We start from the raw sequence: 22091 nt of genomic DNA, 5'->3' as shown, positions 1-22091 counted from the left end.
TTTTAAAGTGTAAACATGTTGTCAAGTTTACAAAGGTGAAGCTACATGTAGCTCATTTTTTGAGAGTTTTGTGTATGTTTTTCTATCTGGTTTTGTGTTGTCTGTTTTGTTTTCATTTTTTCTTCCCCCTCCCTTTTCCCCTCCTTCCAAATTGCAAAGGATGATGTAAAGCAACAAAAACACAAGACAGTTTAATTTTCCAACTAATCTGCCCTTGTTTCAATTGCAGAAGATTGACTGCATAGTATCAGAATTAGAATGGAATTACTTGCTTGCTATTCACTCAGTTGTACTTGTTGCTTTCTAGGTCCAAGAACAATTAGGCCTACTTCAGTCCAAAACAGATGAGTATTTTAATCATATCAGATTAGAATATTTCTTCTATTCTACGAATGATGAAGATTAATTAAGTACTCATGTTTCATTGAACACTGCCATTTTTGCATTTAGCCAAGAATACATTATTGTGTATTGAATTTCTGAGAGCTGATACCTGTCCAAATGACTTAACATTAGTAATTTATTTGTATCTGTTAGTTCCTTCCTGTAGGATTTCTAGTAGGGTCAAGGCCTGTAGATATATCATGTGTAGCATTATATTCCTCCTCATATTTATTGTTCAGATTTCCTTAACATATTACAGTCTCTTCCAATCATGCTCTAACATGATCTGACATCTTCAGGCATCGTATCCATCATTGATTTCTAAATCTATTTAAGATATTTTGAATTATTTTTATCAATCACAGTCAAATATTATGTGATAACAGACACAGATTCGGCTCATTAGTTTATCCGTGTCATTGCCATAGAATGAAAATCACATTTGTTTTGTTTTTATCATTTTGAAATATTTGCATTGCACTGGCATTATATTCCACTGTTTACAGTATACAATCATGGCACGACAGGACTATTTTGTAAGATTTCTGAAGTATAACACTCAGAAAAGGTTAGATTATGCCATGTGAAAAATTGAAGTATTTGATTTTTCCCTGAACAGTAGTCATGTGTTTGAAGAATAAGTGAATTTAGTTGAGGATGGGTATTCTGTACTATATAGTTCATCTGGATATTGTCCTGTCATTTCATGTATTCCTAATGGGCCATTAACCATCTGACTCAATAATGTGTCTGACATTACACACTGTGGATAAGGCTTTTCAATTCAAATAGTGCATTGTAAGAACTCCTCAGGCAGCTTTGCTATGTGCATACCATGTGTGGATTGTATGGCGAGGAACCTGAGCATACATTATAGCTGCGTGCTCCAGTGCCATGTGTGGTAGTGTGCATGCAAGATATTAAATCTCATCAGTACAGCGAGACAGGAGGATTAGTATATTCATGCATGTTGGAAAGCAAGCACCTCTCAGCATCATCACAAATGACCTTGGCCTATTCATGCCCGACAGTTCTAGCAAAGGGATGCTGAACAACGCCCTCTGTTGTCATGGTGATGGCACTTATGGGGATGCGGCTACAAAGCAAGGCCGCATTAGGATATTGACGCTGTGCATTTCGCAATTAAAGATGTGGCCCTTGGATGACCTTAGATGTTTCCTCAAGGGAAATGAATAATTGATGTAAACTCCTACAACTATTTAGTTAGTATCTGTCTTCAAGTGAAAGTTTTCATGGCTCAAAAATTGATGAATGATATCGGTGAACATTGTTATACATTTTCATTTATTCCATATTCATTTCAATGATGCTGGCCTTGAACTAATGACTTTCTCATGTAGACATGCATACAAATACAATACCTGGTGAGACCACAAAGAAAAAAAAACAGGTTGCACAGGTTACTTGCAGCTTGAATTTACTATTACACAATTTTCCTACTGAAACCTTAATATGTTTACTCATACTTTCATGTTTCCCTTCTAGATTTGTTGTAATTTGCTAACTGTTGGATCATTAAATTTCTCCCATTCTATAGAACTGAACTTTAAATAAAAGAGATATTATCATAACAAAGTAACTTTGAAAGTCTTTTCATGAACTTCAGTGTAGCAAGCTTGTATACCATTTGTTTAAATTTTATGTTTGTTTTATGTTTTATTAGGTTTTATGCATGAATTTATATTATTGAACAAGATGTCCACGATGGCTTATAGTGTGCCTAAAAGACATCCTGACAACCAAATTTGGTTTTGACATTGGAAAGTTACAATAACAGTGATGAATGGGTGGCTTCTTTTTATAGTCCACTGTCTAAAAGCACTCATAGAAAGTAAGCCATCTGTTCAAAAAGACAAAACAGTCGCTCAATCCCACACAAATTGATTGATTGTTGAGTCATTTATTGACATATCATTCTGCACACATAGAATGAACTAATTATTTTTAGTAAGCCATTAACATTCCTGCTACTTCCTCTTGTATTGCCCCTTGGGCATTGATAACAAGGGTTGGTGTTAGTTCAGGGTTAATGAATTGTCCTTTAAATTGTTCGCTTATTTTTGAATGGCTCTTTGCCTAAAGGTGAATGTGGGTATATCATCTGCAGTCTGTTGCGTTGGCTACCAGGAATGGCATTTTGCATCAGACTGAAACTGTTTCCTTGGTTTAAAGCAACCTTTTTCTGTGCAACATTCTTTTCATTGTATGAACTTCGACCTGTTGATAAAAGTGAGATATAATTCTTCATTTGGTTGCAAAGAAATATTCTGATGCCATGTCCCTATATTGGGACAATCACTTTGAATGTCTAAGCTTCACTCGGATATGACTTGTTTCACATTGTCCCTGTGTCAGATCCACTCAAACTCATTCTTGGTCTTGAGTATAAACAATTGAGTCACATCAATCATACATTAGAATAATATAAGATGGCATGACATACTTCTCTGAAGGAAATACTTTAAAAGAGCGGGTTATTAAACTTGCAGAAAGCATCCTTCTCTGTATTAAGACTGACAATGCTACGTGTAGATTATATTCTCATTTAGATTAGCAGTAAGACTATTAAAACCACTGTGATAAAAACTGCAACTTTGTAGTTGTTTGACGCAATGTTAGTGAGCATTTTGTAATGGGGGAAAATTGATGTTGTATTGAGATAAAATCCTTCAACTTCCAGTGAACCTGAGCCCAGAGGGTGCCAACACATCCAGCACAGGAACACTACAAAGTGAAGAATTGATTGTCAACAATATAGTGTCACAGCTGCTGTTTCGGTATTTCTTCATTGACATCGCTGTAGGTATCACTCAGCTGTGAGGTAGCTTCAGATTGCTTTACCATATGAAATGAGAAAGGTCTTTCACATTTTGCTTTCTGCAAGTTTGATTTTTTTTTTAATCGTCAGCATTTACTTGATCGTAAATTGGTGTTTTAACCTCTTTTTAAAAGTTGCCTTTAAATTCAAAAGTTGCAATATTTTATTGTTATAAATGTACAAAATATACCTTTAAAGTTATCGCAGAAATGAGCTTGATGCAAGGAAGCAGAAAATAACTCAGCTTATTTAACCCATGAATTGTCCAGCAACAAAGATGCCAGTTTTTTGTTTGTTTTTTAATGTAGCCCATGAATTGATAAAACTTTTGAAAGGCACTTAAATTTCAAATGGGTAAATCGGCTCCAAAATGTCAGCTTTTGTTTGTTCAGCACCTGACAGATTCAAGGCTGCTTTGTATTTTGATGTCACAAATATGATAAAATTTTCAGAATTTCTTCATGGTTGACCAAAATGTAAAATGAAGGGCATGTGTATCTCATTCATGATATTGGGGAATGGAGAAGGTCATCTTTTAGTCATCTACATCAAGTACATGTATTCCTCATTGCAAATGAAGCACATCAGGCCTGTGGAACAGATTAATGTACAACAAAACCAAATACAAATAGCAAAATCACTGTACCATCATTAATTTGCTAGTAATTGGTGAAATAGCATTGTATGAAAAAAATTCTTTCATGTGCCATCAAAGATTGTATTGTCATTTGTATCATGGACAGCGCATGATTGATGAAGGCAGACAGTCATAGTCACCCCCTCATTCGCATAATGTTCACATTTTGCTGTGCTCATAGTGCATGCACGTCTGTGTGCAGTCGATCATGCTATTGATCCCTGATTGGCCAATGATTGTGATGTCATCAAGGCTAGTGCCAGATGCACGCTGGAGCTGTACTGTATGCGTCAAGAGTGGGTTTGGAGAGTGACCAAGTGGCATTGAAAGCAACTAGAAATTCAAGCAACTGGATTGCTATAGAAAAAAAGCTTCTAGTGTAAAAAGACAGGTTCTCACCATGAATCTGGCCTGGCCTTTGACATTGACCATTTCACCCTGGCCTGGAGATAGTGAAGATGGTAGCCGTGGTGGTAGTGAAATTGGTGATGTGTCACACCGTTTAAAAAGCTATCCAGTTAGTATCCAGATGCAGTCAATTCTACTCTCAGGGAATAGCCAACATCTCCTTTCCATCTTTCATATTACCTGACGTTGGTGAGATCCTGCTGTCTACAGTGAACAGTGCCACCCTGCACATTACAGCCTCACTGATATATAGCGGTAGGTCCTACATAATGGTGAAGCATTTGTTGTAATCCACAGCCTATTGCTTTCAAGAGGAAGTGTAGTCTTCTGGAGCAAGTGCAATTTAATTGTGGTCACTCATTAACCATTACCTATTATGCTGTATCATTGAGACATTTTCTATGGATCGGTTAGGTGTTTTTTTGGATTTGATGATTATAATTTATAAACTTTCCTTTTATACATGGCATTTTAGTCTTTTAATATCTCTGTACCTGAAAATTTCATCCAATAAATCATGGTCCTTGGTGCAATTTATTTTGGGGACCTCAACATGAATATGAACTATGTGGCCTAAAACCTGTTTGCTTACTCTCACATGTGGACGAGTGAAAAAAAAAATATCCAGCATCTTTGAAAGTCCTTTTACCTACATGTGACAGAACTAAATTCAGTACATTAAATAGTGTGTGCATTGTTTACAAGGTGGCTTGTTTTGCTTGTGAGAACTTGGACTTCAAACAAATTGAAGTTAAACGTGCAATTAATGATCTTTTCTGAGAAATCATTACACGTCTTAACAACCTGGTATTTGTTATACACTAATGGTTCATCATCATTGCATTCTCGTGAATCTTCACACTTTTGAGGGGGGGAATTGGAGGGTGGAAGAGAACTCATGAATAGACTCAGCATTGATGATAAAACCATTGACATTACCCAAGATTAGTACAGAACATTTCAAATACTGTCAGATGCAGTAAAATCGCCATGTATGCCTAAATCAAAAGATCATGAGTAGAAATCAACAATTGTTCAAACGAGGGAATTGGAACAATAATAGTTACGTTGGCCTGTGTCGTAAATGCAGATAAGAGCATACAAGATTCTTTTCAAGTTTATACATACATTGAATTCCAGTTGGCAGATGAATAACAGTCAACACTGATATTTTGTTCATAAAAGTCAGATCTGCTGAATGCCTGCCAAAGGAAGTTGATTAACACAGTTTACATTATGAGTGAACCATCAATTTTGGTTCACATTAACAAACGTGAACCAAATTTTCCAAAAACCAGATTAAGTCTGTGTGCATCTTCATCACAATGAAATGGGACCTGCATGTAGGAGTCCCAACAATATCTAGTTGGGTTGTTTGTTAGCCCTGTCTACTATTATTGTGGACATTTGTCAAAATGTAGTAATTGAATAGTTTAAATTTCATGCACTTTACATTATCGCCTCCAGTTGTGAGATACTAACCACCAAAAGATGTAGCTACCAGTACGTACATGTGCCATCAAGAAATTGCCTAAATGTTAACCAAAAAGGCAAGTTTTCTACAGGTGCTTTCAAAAACCTCAAGATATTTCCCGTGAAAGGCAGAAAAAAAGGCAATATCTCCACCGTTATTCAGTTTGCCAACAAGATCCAGGATTATAATTTCAATGATGGCATACGTGTACATGTATGTTGCAAGGATGTTAAGACCAGAAGAAGTCAATTAAGCACTAGGATTCTGATGATGTGTATCAAGATTTCACAATCTTTATCATGTGAACACTCCATTCAATCATAAGAGATACCACTGTTTTGTGGAGGAAGAACAGAATTCTAAGAACATTCGCACTGCACTGCACTTCTAATTTTTTTTTAGTGCTCTAAGTTAATCACTTATTGTATCAAAGGATCCGTTATTTGATTTTGGCTGTACTTTACTTTGGCATTCATGAAACGAAAAATTTTACCATGGTTTAAAATTAGTGTAATCGTGTTCTACTGGCATATTTTGAAAAGCCCCCCTCCCAAACTGCCCATATCTTGATTTGTGTACACAGCTACATGTAGTTATGATGTAAATGGAAGAAAAAAGACAAACATCTCATTCTCACAAGTCTGGATCATGTCTTTAGCAATCCGCCCTTAGTTGAAGTGCACCCTCATTGGTAAAAAAGAGACAGACTGATGGGATGTTTCCGACTGGGCTCATGCAAGTGCCCAGCGCACACAGAAAGACCTTATTCAACATAAATTGGTTGCATGTTCTCAGTGTGCCGCGCGCACCCAGTGCACATAAACCTGTACCCTTAGCTTATGGGATGAGTTCCCACTAAAGGACCGTCATTCCCACATAAGACATGCCCGCTCTTGTTCCTACTCTGAGTGGATTTGAACAGATTACTTCATCTCTATTTAAATTTACAATACTAGCATTTCATCCTCAAAATAGTTATATGTAATTGTAATGAATTATGAATAAATTTAACAGTATAAATCGTCACCATTATGAGTTATAGTCAGCAATAAAACTGTATAGAATACTCCAGTCAACCCACAAAGCGATGTGGTATGAAACTCTGATCCCTTCTTAGTGTTACCTGTGTGTATTATCAAGAATTTCTATTTGACAAAAGTTTGTTAGATACAATACATGCATATAGCTTGGTGAATGCATGCCCTATGTTAGACTATATTTCTTTGTATTCTATGTAATATGTTCACAGAGTTGATGTAATCATTACATAATATTTGACGTTGGTAACCAGTTAAGCTCAATTTCCTAGTGTTTCGTTTCACCAGGAGAGTAGTTATGGGAAAACTGTTGTTGGGAAAAGGTGAACATAACCCCTTGTCAGTTGATTTTCTGTATTTAGCAGGTATGGGCCTGATTGGTGTGTGGCCAAAACTGTGCAATTTCAAGCTTTTGTTTCTTTTTTTTCTTGTTGACTTTGACAGCAACTGATGAGCAAGTATTTCCTATATGAATTTACATAGTGCATAGCCCAAGTACAAAGCACAGCAAATACTGCTGGCTTCCTAATTTTTTTACAAATGAGTGTTCTAATTGAGGAGAAGAGTAAACCCCCAACTTAAGCATTTTTTTTCTTACACTGAGGAAATTAATCACAGAATAATGAACATTATATAATGTAATTAATGTTTTATGAAACAAAATCTCAAATAATGGAACTTCAAAAGCAAAATTGTCCCATATACTGGTAGGGATTTATCTCCTTTGATTATTCTGAAGTAAAATTGTCAAAATGTGATGTGCACCTGTGCTTGGGAATGCAGGTCTGGAATTTTACTCAAACAAGCCTACATGCTGCCGAAACTTACAAAGTGGTTATTTATGGATATATGTTTTTTTTACGGTATGTTTCCACCAGATAGATTGTTGGCTTGATTAATTTCCTTTTTAAATCTTTTCACAGTGAGCCGGTTCTATCATAGTAACATATGTATGTATTCCAACAGCACTTATCCATATTGACATATGCATCGGCAGTTATTTATGGTAGCAGCAAGATGCGCGTGGGAGGTTGACCTAATTAGCATGGCCATATGCCACTCACATGAACATATTCACACTTGGGTGCTACTTTGTTATCCGATGACTTCCAAAAGGCCCTTTTGAAATACTGAACTGGTTTATTAGTAGGAAACCAAAATATATCAAATTTACCAATCTCAGCTAGTCAATCCTGATTAGTTATTTTCATGTTGACGGTTACCTCCAAAATACAATCTCAACTCAGCATTTTTACCAGCTAATTTAATCCATGTCACAGGTTTTAAAATCGGCACACCTACCATACACAATTATGCATGCAGTCTACAAATAGCCAACATTCAAACTTTGCACATATTCAGCCTCCTCCAAGTTTTCTTAGTTCCAACAGTTTACTTGACTTTGTTAGATCCTTTGTGATTTTATTCTCATATCCTCAAGCGACTTGTCCATTTATCGCTGCCATTTCCTGTCTAATAAACTTGTTGACAGTTGTGAAAGGAATGAAGGAGCCTATTGTTTGATTGCCTATTACTGGCTGATTTACCGTCAATTGAATTATGTGTTTGGATATCCTTCCATCCCGCCATAAGCCATCATCTAGCTGTCTCACCCTCTATCCTCTTCTCTCAAATTGATAGCGTCTGTAGCTGCTGTATGCACTCCGAATCAATAATTGTTTGTTGTGATCTGTCCTCCTACCTCCCTCATCCTTTTGCAGCGTAATTGGCAAATCAGAAGCGCGTACTGATGACGCCTCTTTGGTGACCGTGTTTTCACACATGGTTCTCCTGGAGATGGCATGTGGCGGCGGCCAAGCTATTGGAAGTTGTGATAGCTGAGGGACTTCCGCCTACTCAACAGGCTGTTAAAGCACACCCGTGTGGCACCACGGACACAAAGCAAAGAAGCTTTTTCCAGTCAGATGGGTTCTCCGCAAGTAAAAGCATACAGTCAGTCCTGATGCCCTGGCGCCAGTTCTGACATTTCTCCTTGCTAGGTTACTGTCGTTTGGTGCTCGGGGATCGAATAGCCATGAATTCATGCATGGCCAGGGGAGCCTCTTTGCGTAAAACTACCATGTCTAGCCACAGCTGCCCTGCAGATGAAACGACTGTTAACAACGGTCGTCAAACAGGTGTTAGAGCCAATAAAATTGGGCACTCTGTCTGCACGCTTGATTTTACGCCCAGATTTACTGGCGTCAGATGATGCGCCATTTCTTAATCCGACCTGTTGTTTCAATATTTGATTAGTGCTCCTCTTTAGGAAGCAGGATTGACTAGGATATTGTTTTAGATGAAAGATGAAGCTAGACTGGCCTCTCGAATTACATAGGTTATTTCTTTGTGCACTAACAATATAGAATGCTGTTTGATGCTCCCGCATACAAATGATATCGAGTGCCAAATTCCATTTCATATGCTGACACTCGGAATTCATGTACACTGTAATGGGACAAACGTAATTGTCACACTCTTAAATTAGTTTATAATAAGTAACATTTTACAGAGGTTGTAGAATGGAAAAAAGTCTTCAATTTTGCATGAGGTCAACTGAGCCAGAATATGATACCTGGTGTTTCTCATCCACTTCACTTTCCAAAATGCACCCCTGGTTACACATGGCTGTCCCATCCTATTTTCCTTAACAATAACTCTGTTTAGATTCATCTTCATCAGGGTAATATTATGAGAATAGTATGTGATGACACTTCCATTTTTCTTAAAAATTGATGAATCACAGTTGACCTTCACAAAAGTGGAGTTTCTTTTTAAAAGAAACCTGTTTCTACTCATCACAATTTTTATAAGACAGGTTACTGCATTATTCTGTCTAAAACTCAAAACCAAGCCCAAGATCCTATTTTGAAAGAGCCATCCAGAGCCTTGTTAACTCTTAGCCTTAGGCCAGTTTCAGCCATTATAAACACTGATCCAAAAGCCAGATGCAAATATGGTCAAAGAAAGATGGAAGAACAAAAAACTGATGCCGGCCATGACTTGCAAATCAGACAAAGTTCTCCCTAGAGTACCTGTTGACATAGCAACCAAAGGCCTCCACCATCAGGTGTTTCTTGTTGATTGAGGAGGGACAGTTGACGCCAGTAGGGGGGGAGTAGGATCTGACATTGGCCTCTGTCAGTCTATCCTTCAATTGATTTCAAGGATTGTCATGTATGCCTGGCTGAGTCCTCAAGTATCTATCATGGGCACATGTGCTCTTTGTGGAGGCTAGTAGTCTGATGGAAGACGGGCATATTTTCACCTTGGGCTTTTATCCAGTAGATTTTTCCTGAGTTGAAATGGCTGTTTTTTTGTTCTTGGGGTTTATTATTTGTTTTGTTTTTGGAGGAGGACTACCTGTCTATTCAAAAGGAAGACTGGCCTCTAATTAAATGGTAAGGTCTGACAACTTGTGACTCCAGGTTGTCTGTAGGATGTCAATCCCCATTTCCTTTAGGAGGTCCCTCATCACATCCTCACCACTTGTATTTGTTTTTCAACCTGTTAGAGCTTATTACCCATAGCTTCAACGGGTGCGTATCCAAGTCTGACGCCTCATACGTATGACGCCTCAAAAGTCCGAATTTTCGGACTTATGAGGCATCGGAATAATGAGGAGTCAGATTTATGGGCAATTTCTTTTTCAGCCTTAATTCCAACACCTTAAAGGTCCAGCGCCTCATAAATCTGACGTCGGACCAGTGAGGTGTCGGACTTAATATGAGGCGTCGGTGCGATTGACTGTGAAACATGGAGGAGTGCGCGCCCGCGTGACGCGTTGCCTGCAAGCGAGATTCAACTTTGTTACCCAACTTGTGCCCACGGTACTGACCCTATTAGGAAAACTAAAGCAAGTAGACTACCTGCACCGTTCGTACACTGGTCCAGTATTTTAAATCCAAAATACCTCTACGTGTAAAAATGATGTTTGATACTTCGCTAAATATAAAAGGCATTTTTTCGACAGTAATACTTTTGAGATCTTAAAAATGTTCATATGTGTCATAAATAGTACACCATACTTAACACCGGGAATCAGTCTTGTTCCTAGCGCCGTCTTCATATGCTCGTAACGAGTGTCAAATCAAACAACTTTCGAGGCGTCAGATTTTTTTAAGCGTTGGATCTGTGCCATGGGGCGAAAAAAAGTTGGAACTTTTAAATGCATTTGTTGGACTTACTAGGTGTTGGGCTTATAAGGTATCTGACCTATGAGGCGTCGGACTTATGGACTTTTTAAGCGCTTTTTTGGGACTTCTGAGGCATCGGAATTATGAGGCGTCGGACTTATGAGCTTCAACATATTGTGTTCAGATTGAATGACAGAATAAGGTGTGTTATATTGTTTCCATGAGATTTTTGTTGATATTGCCTTTGTGATAGTAGGCCACAGTTGACCATTGGCAATATCATTGTAATTGTGGATCAGTCCGATATTTGACATTTGACATTTGACCATGTGACGTATACACAGGGACCATGTGACGTATACACAGGGACCCATGTGACGTACAGCGCGTTCCCACTTGAATTGGGAAAAGAGAGATCTTTATCTGGCATTTTGGTGTGATCATTATCTTACCGCAACGAAACCACAAGTCGTGTTCCCACTTACGCTTGATCCACCTTTTTGGATGGAAATATTGAGCCCGAAAGGTCACCGAGTTCGGTACTTGCGCATGTGCTAGCTTGCTGAACGCATGCTCTGTGGCAGTGTTGTGTGCTGGGGCGGCATGCGTGTTACCCTTGCATTATTTTCAGTGCGGAGTTCTACTGACGTGATGACCTTGAATCTGACTGAATGTTCAGCCTAGAACGTTGTCTCTCCAAATTTTGCTTCCATTTTTGATACTCTGTTACATGCTTCAGGTTATACCCTAACACAGAATTAGTTTTTGATGGAAAGCAAATGAAATTACACAAATGAAAAAAAGAAACGGACGAATGCGCAACGAAAAGTGTGAAAGGGCTAGGTACACGTTGCGGCATGCATGCATCGCGCATGTGTGGTGACACATTTTGCTAGCCCGTAGTTCAGCAGTTGTTTATTGTGCATGCTGTGCACGTTAAAAATTTCACATGAACTACATGCCAAAAAATGCTTCTTTGCTCATCAGACCGCACTCGTGCACGGACGGATGTTGACAGGTCAAATTGCCGGATCAGATCTACCTTTTGCGTTCCCATCTGATCGCGATCCGCCAATTGCAGGATCTGATCCACCAATTGGGGGATCTGTATCCTACTCCAGAGGAGGATCAAGAAAGGTGGATCTGATCCTGATCCATCTTATGACGGTTAGTGTTTCCACTACACACAATTGCCAGATCTGATCCACCAATTGGGGGATCTGATCCAGCAATTTGGCAAAAGGTGGATCAGATCTCCCAATTGGTGGATCAAGTGGTAACGCGTTGGTATACACATGGACCATGTGACCTATACATAGGGACCATGTGACCTATACACAGGGACCCATGTGTTTTGGTGTCACCATGTCACGGATGCATTTTCACATTGCTATCTCTACGATCGTCACTTTCATGCAATGATGTTTATCACAGGGGACCCCTATTTACCGTGCTTAATTGTGTGAGAGGATCAGTTACTAGAACTTTTTAAATTTGAGCTTGTGTTTTTATGGTCCCTCTGGATTTGGAACAGCTGTCTGTTTCAAATCCTTGACATTAGTTCAGTTAGGTAGCTTGATATTGTTTTCAGACCCCCAAGTGTTGTACCTGTCTATCAAGGTCTGAATCAGCATCACACTGTTTGAAGTAGTTGCCTTTTGACCAGAAGACCTGTCAGAAAGTCTTAGTTCAGAAGCTGTCAGAACCTTGTCAGATTTCCTAATCATTGTTGATACGTCTGCTCAGAACTTGTCAAATTCTTATGGACTGAGACAAGTACCACATCAATAAGGTACTTTGCTGCATTGGTTTACCTAGGTCTTGGGTTGGGGGCAAGATTGGATTTGTCTGAAATAGCTTTCTGTATTTTTTCATCTGTATAGAACACCCCCCAGGAGTCAAGGTGGTAGTGCCAGATTTCTAAAATGCTGGAAATGGACATATTTTCTGCTTGGGGACAATTAGCGGAGCCCCTCCTGCATGTTCCACTGTTTTGCTGTTTGTTTCTTGTAACTCTTGAGAGGATTGACAGCCACTTACAATAGCTGGAGAATTTCTTTGTGATGATTTGGATGTTCCTTGTTAAATCACTGTGTTCATCTCATATCTTCTGCCTAGAATTGGATTTTCCCACCAAGTTACCACTTTTTTCTAAGACTTATTCCATGATTGGGATTGGTTATGTGCACAGCTGTGCCCAGGTTTTCCCAAGAGACAAGTTATCAATGTCAAGGATTTGACCCAGGGGTTGACCTGGTGTGTCTGGGGTGACAGAAGCCTGACACTTAGGCCCCCTGTGGGAGGACAGAGTGTCTGGAGTTTGGAATCAGCAGAAGTGAAGAATTAAGAAAACTTGTCTGCTAATTGACATACCCATAGAAGCACATAATCAAGGTCCATTCTCTGTGGACATCTATGTAAAAATCTAAATTGTTGAAAAAAATTTACTAGCAGAGTTTCTTTTGAAAACATTTGTATTAATCTAGCTGACGGGGCACTGCAACAGTCTCCTGGGTATTTCAAAAGAACTTGTGTTTTGGATTACTGTAAGGCTTCCAGAGTCAAAGATAAAATCTTGAAGTTTTGCCCAACTCTTGCGGTTTCTTAGTTTGTCATTGGGGCTGGCTAAGAACTCCCACTGGATATCGGTGAGTGACTTGTGCTTTTGTTTACTGTCTGGAGAATGAAGTGATTTATGGATAAAACTGAACTTTTTAACTCATACATCAAACTTGGGCTACAATTTTCAAAGAAACAGGGTTAAACAATAAAGTCAGGAAATAAAACCTTAGCTTGTTATTTATTCAGGCCTCTTGCACAACACATCTCCCTCTGAGGGGAGTTTTGCTTTCTCTTTAAAATTCTGCCAGATATTCCCCCTTATTTGAATTAATTCAACCTTCATGTAACATTCATTGCCTCTACTCTGATTAGTCAACTGACATAAAATGGTTCAGTTCTAATAAAATGGCAAAGTTGGCAGTTGTGGCATTGTTTACAGATAACTGACAGCTTATCAGTCAGTACCTTTGGAGAAGGTTACAAAATCACCCAGAGCAGTAGGCTATGTACAAACTTCTGTATTTCATTCTGTGGCAGAATATTGAGAAATGCAGCTGGGTTCACATGTATTGCCAGGTGGTCTGAACAATGCATGTAACTGGATTTTCAAAGTTTACTCAACGGGTAATGTCATTCTATATTTAGTAAACAAAACGTCCTGCTTTGTTCAGGGGACCATTTTCAAGTACCAATAAACAATGAAGTAACAAAGCACCTGCTTGCTTTAAATTTGATTTCTTGCCAAGTTGTTCTAAAGCAATCATGCTATCTCTTGTGTTGTGATGGATGTTTGCCAATTGTAATGGTTTTTAATAGCACCATGTTTATTTAGACATAAAGGTCAGGAGGAGTTGGACTTTAATACTTTGTTCTTGTTACAATGTTTCATGTGGTAATACATTTTTAATTAACACCTTTACCCCAAATTAGAATTACAATAGATACAGTACTACACCACTCCATATGACTTTTCCCCCCTCTGTTTTAAGCTGTCATGGCACCCCCCCTTCAAAAATGGTTAATAAATTAAAGGATGTAAGATGGATTTTATAATTGAAAAGATGCTAAGGCTGGGAGTGTTTTTAAAAAGAAGTAAGGGCTTGTTGGTTAACTGAAATTTCCAGACAGTTGGAAGTATTTATAAGATGTCAGTGACAAGACATGATGACAAGAATAGCTTTGCCACAAGCTGCTTCTCCATCACAGGTTAATCCCCTTACCATGTTTCCCAGAGAAGGGTATTGACAGTGTTTTTATGTTTTTATGAGTGCGTTTCCTTTTTTTTCTGTAACTGGGCCATTGGATGTTGAAACAACTGAAAGTATCTTCTCAGCCTTGCTGGATGTCTGCGTTGTTTGAACAGGGTAGGGAAGAAGTGGGTACCTTGGATGAGTCTGCTTCCAGACTAGGATGCAGTGGGTACTTTGGATGAGTCTGCTTCCAGACTATTAATAGTCACTTTTTGAGGTGAACAGGGTAGGGATGCAGTGGGTACTTTGGATGAGTCTGCTTCCAGACTAGGATGCAGTGGGTACTTTGGATGAGTCTGCTTCCAGACTATTAATAGTCACTTTTTGAGGTGAACAGGGTAGGGATGCAGTGGGTACTTTGGATGAGTCTGCTTCCAGACTAGGATGCAGTGGGTACTTTGGATGAGTCTGCTTCCAGACTAGTAATAGTCACTTTTTGAGGTGAACAGGGTAGGGGTGCAGTGGGTACTTTGGATGAGTCTGCTTCCAGACTATTAATAGTCACTTTTTGAGGTGAACAGGGTAGGGATGCAGTGGGTACTTTGGATGAGTCTGCTTCCAGACTAATAGTCACTTTTTTAAGTGACTAGCAGGATGCTGCGCTTCGCATGGCACCCGCTAGATCACGGGTCGAGCTGAGACATCAGTGCCATATAAGTAATGTTTTTTATATCGCCACAATATCCAGATTTGGACAATGTTCAGACTTAATATGCTCAAAGAAACCCTACTTTGCGTGGGGAGTAGCCCAGTGAAGTGTAGACAAATGAGCAATTAAGAAATACGAAGTAGTGTAACAGCAACTCATGTTTTCTTTTGGGAATATTTCAGTTGTGCCAGGCCACTGAAGATTGAGAGGAGTAAATTCTGCTGGGTGCCCTGTTCTACTTAGCGTTCTCATGATATGAACTGAATATAAATAGAGCGCAACATTTTTTGACATATTTTTGTACGTCCCCCTTTTCAACGGTAAAAGCAAGACTCCGTGCACAGAAGTTCATTCCAGTGTAATTTATTGACATCAGATTAGACATTTTTGTCCGCATTGCCAAAATACAGAAGTGTTATTTCTATTGGCACAATTAAAAATATAGAAAATACATATAGATAAAACAAAACTTTATTCACCAAAAACGTACACAAAAAGACAAAAATACGCTCAGTTAAAATTACATATATCCAAGACTGTAATAAATTCTTAAGCGAATAATGAAGTTTTTAAGCTGTAGCTGGCACATTTCCGAGTAATTTTAAGATGTACCGACATTACCCTAAGGATTTGGAAGGCTTGTTAGCGTTTTGTGACATTAGAACAATTGTGTAATAAACTCCGAAGTATGTCTAGCCAGTCCAGTCAATGTTTAAGTGAGGAATTTTTGAAAAAGTGTAACGGGGAACACACTCCGTAGATGACAGCCTAATGATTTCGAGAAATCTCAAGGTTCGTTTTCTCTGAAGTAACAGTTAACGTTAAATTTACTTTATAAGCACTGTGGACTTTCAAGTTTTTAAAATTGTTAGTATTTTTAGGTACTTTGAGGAATGAAAGAACTTGTTATGAGGATCGTTACATATACTGATGTGACTATTTCCGAGCAAATAAATAATGGAGAAGGGTTGATATGAGACGTCAGTGTCAGGTGGCAGCAACGAAAGTAGATGTAATAAGTAATATTTTTTTGGAGTACACACATTCTCCGGATTTCAGCAATTTTCAGACCTAACGATGCTCAAATAAAGAGACCTAACTTCGCACTTGGAGTGGCCCATTAAAATGTAGATAAACAGAAAATTCAAGAAATTGCTAGTACGTATTATGTAAGTTACAATGAGTGCGCCCATTGACTTTCATCAGGGGTGTATTAATATTCATTATTCATATTTTGTTGAGATGAAAGTGAAATTGTTACCTGGCCGATACTTGTATTGGGGAATACAAGTTCTTCAGGCCTTATATAGATCTGAAGAGCAGGGCCCTACGTTCTGCTTTTGTTGCATCAAAATGTTTGTTTTGTCTAACTATTCATTGGACGTTACTTCAGAATCCTCCCATGAACATACCTAGCTCTCAGTGAAAATCAGGGTGGGCTAAAATCAATGTGCATGTTTGGGATTGTCGTATATATCTGTTACTGTTTTCTAGTAATGACCAAGCGCTTCATGTATACGCAGGCACTGCGGCAGTTGTATGTAGACAATGGGATAAGTCGGCCTGTCGTCAGCTGAGTGATAACCTGAGATCGTCTGCAGTGCCAATGGACATGGACTGCAGCTGGTACAACGTCGTCACAAGCTTGGACGAAAAGGCACGGATAAAACAATGCGGGACCAGAGAGTAGGTCGTAAATATACACATTTCCCGTTGACCAATCCAACACGAAGGTCGCTAATGGTACCACGTCGCCCAGGGACAAATACTACAACGTGATGCAAGAATAGTGGGGACAGCGTGGATCTGGATCTGTCGTGAATATTCAGCAAATTCCCGGGGACCAATCAGGCCGGAATGCCACAGCTGGTACTACATCACCACCAAAAGGAAAAGAAGGGAACTGTCGGGGAACCAACGCACACCACCCCAGAGCGCCACCACGCCACAAGTACTTGGCTAAACCACAGGAAGACCGGCATCGGGACCATCGCACACACGCCTGATTGAAAAGACCATTCGATATAACTGACTGGCAACTAGTGAATGAACGCGACACAGGCACGGTTCGGGAGGGCGATCGGGCCCATCCAGGCAAGATGGCACACGCCCGCACCCAATGGCAAAGAGCGTCTCATGACAACTGACGGGCCAGCCAATGGACGGATGCAACAGAGGCGCGGTTCGGAAACAGCAATCTGGTCAAGATGGCGCACTTTGGATAATAATTGGGTACTTTGGATAATAATAATAATAAGTACAACATTTGTAATGCCCTTTCTACAACATTTCAAAGTGACTTTATTATCCCTGCACATTGGGCTCTCACATCATGTGAACATTCCTGAAATCATCTCAGCTCCCTTGGGAGTATACTAGCCCTGTGCTGCCATTTCGGTGCAAACGACTAAACATAATGGTGTCTGCCCTCACAGGTGAGTCTGCTTCCAGACTAATAGAGCATAAATGAATGAATGATAGGATATTATTTGCATAAATGAATGAATGATAGGATATTATTCATTGTATCACATATTTAAGTTATGCAAGATTGTGCAGGCAAGCTAGGAGAGTTTCTGTACTGCTGTGCATTAATTAGTGTTTAGCAGGCCATTTTTCCTTTCATATTTATTTCTTCTGTTTTTGAGGGGCTGTATTAATAGATGTATAATTAACACTAAGGTACTTTTAAGATCCTGATGTTCAAAGTTTGCATAAACTTTAAAAAAATCCCAGGCCAAGTTTCACTTTCTATCAAAACATTAATCAATTGGAAACGCATCAAGTTTTGATTTTGAGTATTCATGTCAGGACATGTTCTTTGTGTAGTTTAGTTGTTTTTGGTTTTGTTGCATCTAATCGTTAAATTCAAACTGATTGTTCAGTGCTAGATTCAAAACAATACAGACTGTTTGGACATTTCAATTTGTTGGCAGTTCAGTATGTGGCAGGTAGAAATGAACAGGTGAAGTTCATTGACATAGATGTTATGAGCAACATGAACAGAGAATATGTGTAAGCTAATAATCTAATATCATGTGAGAGCAACAAGTTGACAGGATTGACGACTTGAGGACATAAAGTTTAAGATAAAGTCTTATGCTTGGAAAAGATTAAGACTTAAAGAGGTGCAATTTCAGATTCAAAATTTGGGCTATTATCAGTTATCATTTTCAATATTGAAGTTTACAGGTTTAAAACAAATACACTTATTTTATTCCTGATAAAAAGGGAAAGATCAAATAGTGACTTGTGTGCCCATTTTATTTTTTTTAATACTTATCTCATAGCTTTATTCAGTATGACCTTATACATGTTCAGAGAAACCATTCAAATTTTAAGAAGACCCTGGGGTATTTTTCTATGAATTCTCTCTGCTGTCTCAACCAGGACCAGATGGATAGAGATTTCTTGAAACTTTTTAAGAATCTGTGAGTCACCCTAAATTAGACAAAGCCAGCTAAACCTAACTGAGACCGGACCCCATTGTTATTGCAGCCTGCTTGTTTATATACTTGTATGGCCCCATACAGGGTAGGCCCAAGAAAGTTGATAGCAGTCTGCACTGGTTGGTGTGCCCTTATTGTTCAGCCTTTGGCGCTGATTCAACTATTGTCTCTTTTGGAACTGGTGATTTGCATTTTGTGCCAACGCCCACTTTTCTGCCACAGAGCAAATCTAGGCAAAAGCATTGATTCACATGTCAGTGGGACTTGTTGGCTTGAAATTCACCTCTGCGTGTACTTCATGAGAGGATTGTGCAATAACATCAGAAGAGTAAAAAAAAACCAAATGCATTTAATGAATTATTCATGTTGGGGTGTGTTTTTCATGACACACTTTGCTGGGTCACTGTATAAGAAATCTTGGCACAGTTTCAAGGAGTGACCTTCACCCATGTACCCTGTTGCTGTCACACTGGTGTATAGGGTGGTTTTTACCACTGCATCACCCATGGCCTATCAGTGCTGATTCCAAAGTGGTATTGATAAGAGTAGTGTACAAAACTAGATGTTGACAGTGTGAGGTGGCCTTGTCTTTTGTTCGTGGTTGTTTGGACATTTTTGGATGAGTATTTGTGACATATAAACAATCTAACTAGAGAAAGATTTTGTGAGTCAGGTTTTGACTAAATTTGATTATGCCCGCTGTAATGGTACACTGCTCCTGACAGGATAGCTACAATGGCCTCCTTAACTTGAATATTTTGTAATTGACTGTAATCAGAAATTTTGAGAGGCAGTCTCTTCAGAGGAGCTTTTAGATTAAATACTTTAATTGAGAGAAGATTGGCTTAATCTTCCAGGCTGACCATTTCAGCATAACTTCTCTTTTCTTTTGGAACCAGATGCATCGGAAATCCAGGTATGTTCATCTCAGCAATTAAAATTTATGAAGTTGCAATTTCCTGTTTATATACATTCCGTAGGACGTTTCACTTTCTGTTGCTTTCACTAAACTGAATAAGTTTGTTTTTTAATGTTTTGGCAGCGAGGAGTACAGTTTAGTACCATGTTTGTCGCGTGTGTCGAATTCAACTTGTGTAATATACCTAAATACTATTATGGGTAGCCGTGTTAGTCTTATTGTTCTCAAAACAATAGTGAAATTTTGGTAGCACTTATTAAGTAACTACAAAAGCTTCTGCAGTTTTTCACCTTAATGTTCAAATGCTACCATAATTTCATTAAATTATTAATATCTAAGAAAGAAATGATTAAAGGTAGAATTGAGATCATAGTTAAAATTTCAGTTCCCAGCTGTCCTTTTTTTTTATGGTCAAACCCAGACGTCTAGTATGTAAAAATGATTGTTTAGCATGTGACAGTTTTTTTTAGCACAGCACCAGGTTACTGGTGTAGAATAATTTAGTGAGGAACTGTGTTGTTACTTTCTAGCAACAAGTGCATCAATTAATGATTAAGAAGAACCTTATTGATCTACCAGTATCAAGTTAAGCTATTGTTTGTAACAGGTAAAGTTTTGTAAACAAGGAAGACACATGTCAAGATTTTGGGCAGCATTTCTGCCTCAAACAGACATTTGCTCTGTGGCAATCAGCTTGAGTTTTCTTTGTTCATGACAAAAAAATAATGATCATAGTAGTCTGTGTTTCAAAGACGATTAGCTTTGGGATTTTCCCTGAATCTTTTAGGTATGAGACTTCATTCAGCACCGCAACTTGTCAAGGGGATGGTACTACATGTATAAGGAGCTTGTCTGTGGACAGCATTCACAGGTTTAAGTTGTTGGCTTCCTAACCCAAGGCCATAAGTAATCCCCGGCACTGTGCTTCTTGTCATCCTGGTCCATAATACTTCTGATTCATCTTGGAAAAACCCACTGTCCCAGCCTGTACGAAGCAGCTGGATTACACCACACTTTCTCATTGGTCCATAGCTCATATTGCCCCTTGATGATTGGCTTGTACTAATGTGTGACCCCCTGATTGGTCAGTAGTTTGTCAGCATGCACAGAGAGTGTTTACTGAGTTCTTTAGCTGTGTTTGTCTGTGCCATGCATCAGTTGAGTCATCATTGTTCATGTATGCCCTTGCTAACCTGCTGTTGTACAAGTCAACAAAACTGATAAAGAAAAAAAAGTTTTAAAGAGCACCTCTAAGGAAAACATGTTTTTTCTGATTTTATCTAGTCAAATAAATATGGAAGCATCAAATCGAACACAGTGTCAGTTGTCTTCAGAGCTCAACTATAACAATCTTAAAAGGATTTTTTTCTGTTTATGCCAAGATGTGAATTCTGAATGTAGATTGCGTCACTCAGAGAAAACAGAGAAAATGAAGGGAACCCTCACCCTGTGTTCGTAGCAGATTAACCCTTGTGCATTGTTTTGACATTGTTTTGCATTGTTTGGTATGCACAAGGGTTTATCCGCTATGAATACAGGGTGAGGGTTCCCTCGTTTTCTCTGTTTTCTCAAAATGACACAATCTACGTGCAACTTCAGAATTTATTTGAATAGATAAAATCAGAGAAACATGTTTTACTTAGAGGTGCTCTTTAACACCCTGAATAATCATTCTGAACATCTATAGAATGGAATAAGAACGTATGAGTAAAATGTCATGAAAGTTTTTCACTGTAGAGTTTAACAACAACAGCAGCGAGAAAGCTGTCAAGTATTTTTATGTTCGCATGTATGTACATGTACCTCTGCTTGGTTATTGTGTTAAAAATACTGATCTTTGTTTTTATGCCTCCCTGGGAACAATATCTACAATTTGTCCTCGTTACTGTTTTTTGGAAACAATTAAGTGACAGGGAGGAGAGTGGAAAGCAGAACTGTGGAATTTAATCATCCAAATGTCATGAAGGAGTGTGGCCCAGTATAACAACTAGTAGATTTCATTCATATTGCATCAGCTGCAGAAATTAATAAGACAATCAATAATTACATGATTAATTGATGTGTTGTGTGTGTGGTTTAGAGACTTTGAGCAGTCATCACAAATAGTGTGTTTGGTTGAAATGGGGCAAGCCAGCTGTTGCATTAATTGTCATCTGGTTTTTATGGGTGGAGGTTTTTCTTGGGGGGTCCATCATGACAGTTAGCAAATGGAAGTCCCTCACCATTTATAGCCAGATGTTCCTCTGTTTTTATCGGCACTGTGAACAAATCCAATTGATGGATGGATTTGACTGGAAGTAAATACATGCAGAGCCTGTAAATGTGCATGTCCTGAGTAAGGTCACAT

The 22091-nt window shown here is 38.7% G+C and overlaps 1 protein-coding gene across 3 annotated transcripts in view; it reads left to right on the top strand.

Annotated features, from left to right (window-relative positions):
- Positions 1–22091, top strand: part of LOC110980625 (uncharacterized) — a 50125-nt gene that overhangs the window by 3104 nt on the left and 24930 nt on the right. Inside the window, exon 1 of one of the 3 annotated variants that reach the window (XM_022237486.2) lies at positions 3394–4523. The exons of 1 other annotated variant lie outside the window; for it this stretch is intronic. The gene's annotated coding sequence lies outside the window, so the exon portion shown is untranslated. Of the gene's footprint in view, positions 1–3393; positions 4524–17831; positions 19742–22091 lie in introns of those variants that run through there. One more of the 3 variants, XM_022237485.2, reaches the window with a different exon arrangement.

Source organism: Acanthaster planci, linkage group LG01 (genome assembly GCF_054643075.1).
Source record: "Acanthaster planci isolate LZ-2023a linkage group LG01, COTS_SCS, whole genome shotgun sequence".
Lineage (NCBI taxonomy): Eukaryota > Metazoa > Echinodermata > Asteroidea > Valvatida > Acanthasteridae > Acanthaster > Acanthaster planci.
This window is presented reverse-complemented; position numbering and strand designations above follow the sequence as displayed.